We start from the raw sequence: 3,662 nt of genomic DNA, 5'->3' as shown, positions 1-3,662 counted from the left end.
TTCCACCAGCGTACAAACCACACCAAACAGTGCATTTTTCGGGATGCATGGGCAGTTCTTGAACGGCTTCTGGTTGCTCTTCACTCCAAATGCGGCAATTTTGCTTATTTACGTAGCCATTCAACCAGAAATGAGCCTCATCGCTGAACAAAATTTGTCGATAAAAAAGCGGATTTTCTGCCAACTTTTCTAGGGCCCATTCACTGAAAATTCGACGTTGTGGCAGATCGTAAGTCTATTCATGATGAAATGTCAAAGCATACTGAGCATCTTTCTCTTTGACACCATGTCTGAAATCCCACGTGATCTGTCAAATACTAATGCATGAAAATCCTAATCTCAAAAGAATCACCCTTTATTAACACCATGTACCAAATTTCAGCCTGATCGGATGAAATTTGCTTCTATTAGAGCGTCGGTTTATATGGGGGCTATACGTAAAAGTGGTCCGAAATGGCCCATTTGCAATACATCCGACCTACATCAATAACAACTACTTGTGCCAAGTTTCAAGTCGATAGCTTGTTTCGTTCGGAAGTTAGCGTGATTTCAACAGATGTACGGACGGACGGACATGCTCAGATCGACTCAGAATTTCACCACGACCCAGAATAGATATACTTTATGGGGTCTTAGAGCAATATTTCGATTTGTTACAAACGGAATGACAAAGTTTATATACCCCCATCCTTTGGTGGAGGGTATAAAAATCGGATCAAATTTAGATATAGCTACCATATATATGTATCGCCCGATTTATATAAATGGTCAGATTGCATTCATTTACTAACCGATCGGCGTCAAATTTGCCACAAAGTAATTTAATTTACCAGCCATTAAGTGTGCAAAATTTCATCGAAATCAGTTCAAATTTAGCTATATCTGCCATATATATGTTTCGACCGATTTTAGCAAATATGACCATAATAGCCTTATTTATTAACCGATCTTAATCAAATTTAGCACTAAGTAACCTTCTGTGGTATCAACTAAACTTGCAAAGTATCATCCAAATCGGTTCAGATTTAGATATAGCTCCCATATATGTGCATCGCTCGATTTTCCAATAGTGAGGAGATCTAGCTCATTTCCCTCTAATATCACCATAGCATTGTAAGAATGCCTTAAATTTACTAATCTGTATCTCCCGGTAAATCATAGATGCAGGTTTGCAAAATTGCATAAAAGTGGTTATAGATCTAAAAATTTCCCATATTTATTTTATTAACATTTTGCTCCGTTCCAGGTCATAAAATTGTTTTAATTTTTTATTTAGAAATTTTGTAGAGGTGTAAAAATTGTTTTCCAAATCGGTTCAGATTAAAAAATTTTTAATTAAAAGTACGAAATATTTCGTTTTTGAAGAAAATTTTGTACAATTGTCGATGTTACAATTGTAGAAAAGATATTCACTTTTAACCCGATGGCACATAAGATTGGCCCTGACCGAACTCATATCCTTGTTTTTAGTTCCAATTCCATATGATGCTGCCTAATCCCTTCAGGCCATGTGCCTGCCAATGCCTATTTATAAAATTAAATTAAATTTAATTGTAAATAAATTTGACAAGTTAAATGGCTAAATGAAATACCATGCATAATATCCTTGTCCTCATTTTTCGATAATTATCATCCTTAAATGCGTTGCTTTTGAATTCAATGGAGTTTATTATTTTAATAGCCTCAATAGCGAAGTTAAATTCTAATTTTTGAGGCATCATTCTAATGCCATGGAAACCCAAATGCCCATCCACCCAACTACCACCACATCCACACACAAACACACTACTCTATATGCAACATGTAAGTCATAAATTAAAAATTGATTTAAAATGAGTATGCGGTTCGCATCTATGTATGAGGCTAAACATGTAACAACATGGCATTTTGTCAATATGATTGTGGTAAAGCGATGAAATGTTATATTGTCACAGCGGTTTTATTATCAGCCTATTATTTCTGGTAGGTTTGGTAAATAGAGAAATATATTTATGTGGCCAAATTTCATGAAAGGTGAAAATAATAAAATATTATTGGCAACGCAGCTAGCAGATGAAATTTAGCTACATATAACCATGGATTGCTTAGAAAATAGGCATAGGAAATCAATTCGTGGGGTTGGGTTATATATTTATATAACAACCATGTAAAACTTGATAGAAATCTCTTCATAATTATATATAGTTCCTAAATGAACCGGTCCCCAGATTTAAATTGTTGGGCATCCGTTATCCGATCCGGTTGAAATTTGGACTGATACACACCATATTCGTCACGCCTATTTATGGAAATTAAAAAAGATTTTGAATTCCAGCACAATGGGATAGAAATTTTGGCGTCTAGGCGCTCAAGAAGTCAAATCGGTTTCGGATTGGTCTCTATGGGGCTATACCAAACCATGGACCGATGGAGATCGGGCTATATGAGGACTATATTGAAATATGGAGAGTACACACTGTCTTCAGCACACTTTACTATGGGCCTAAACTTATTTATCTTAGAATTAGCATCGATTCAAGTTTGTTCTCGAAACGACAGCACACAGAGAATACAGATTGGTTGTGATAACCGAATTTATTGCCAACCTCCTTTTGGCAGTTGCAGCAACCTTCTGTTAGCAGTTGTGACACCCGACAAATTCGGTCGACTCAATCGAATTATGGAAAATTTAACTAATACTATATATAGAGTTGGTTGTATTAGACGATAGAATTGGTCGTTGCTCCTTTCTTTATATGGTTATATCACCCACCTTAACCGAATTGAAAATGATTTTTTCCTTCAGAATATTGTATTTTATTCATATTTTTTTGAATAACAGAAAAGTACATAAAATTACAATACATTAACAATTAAAAAATATACACCTTTGAAAGTACACCCTCCAGCATTGATTGCAGAATTGACAGGCAATGGTAGTTAAATCTTTGGAACTCTTAGTATACAAGTATTTATAAGTGGCGTCCGAACTGAGCACATGATAAATGGGATGACATAGCCAGTCTAAAAACGCAACAAATTAAATCAGAAAATTAGTGTGGAGTTTTAAAAAATAAATAAGAACATACTCGCCACCATCACTTCCTTATGTGTTCCATAGATAAAGACAGACGTGGAGATGAATTTTCCCATTAGAGCCGCTTTAAATTTGCAACATGGTTCAAACTTTTACCTTTTAACACTATAAAATTGTTCCACATCTAAAACTCGATCCCAAACAATTGAAGATAGGAACTGTTTATATGACTCGTATCGAATATGGTGTACTTAGAACAGTTTCACACTGCGCGAGTTGTTCATGAAATATTTGATAGGCAATCCACCAAGAGTTCAAATAAACTGAAGCTGAAAATACTCTGATTTCAGTAATTTTTATTGTTTTAAATTGAAAAGACACGTTTCCTTCAACATTGAATAATTTTTAATAATATTAATGACATTTGAGAAATATTTCCCAAGGAATTCGGTTGTGAATATCAATTGTAAGTTCTGAATACTAAATGACAGTTATGAAGGTTTTTTAAGGTTGGTTGCGCGTATTGAATTCAATCAAATTTTTTAAAAAGAGAGACATTTAGTTCAGACAACTATTTGACTTGTATTACAAACAAAACTCTATAATAATAATCGTCAAATGGTAGTAGGAACGAATTAAGGTTGTA

The 3,662-nt window shown here is 34.4% G+C and overlaps 1 long non-coding RNA gene across 1 annotated transcript; it reads right to left on the bottom strand.

Moving 5' to 3' along the window:
* Positions 1-2,772: 2,772 nt before the first annotated feature.
* LOC142241961 (uncharacterized) lies at positions 2,773-3,439 on the bottom strand. Its single transcript, XR_012723892.1, has 2 exons — positions 3,069-3,439; positions 2,773-3,003 (listed from the first exon to the last, which is right to left on the bottom strand). It is a non-coding gene; the product is annotated as an uncharacterized LOC142241961 (long non-coding RNA).
* Between the last annotated feature and the right edge of the window lie 223 nt (positions 3,440-3,662).

This window comes from Haematobia irritans, chromosome 1 (assembly GCF_050003625.1).
Source record: "Haematobia irritans isolate KBUSLIRL chromosome 1, ASM5000362v1, whole genome shotgun sequence".
Lineage (NCBI taxonomy): Eukaryota > Metazoa > Arthropoda > Insecta > Diptera > Muscidae > Haematobia > Haematobia irritans.
The sequence above is the reverse complement of the archived record's forward strand: the minus strand, read 5'-3'. Positions and strand labels throughout refer to the sequence as shown.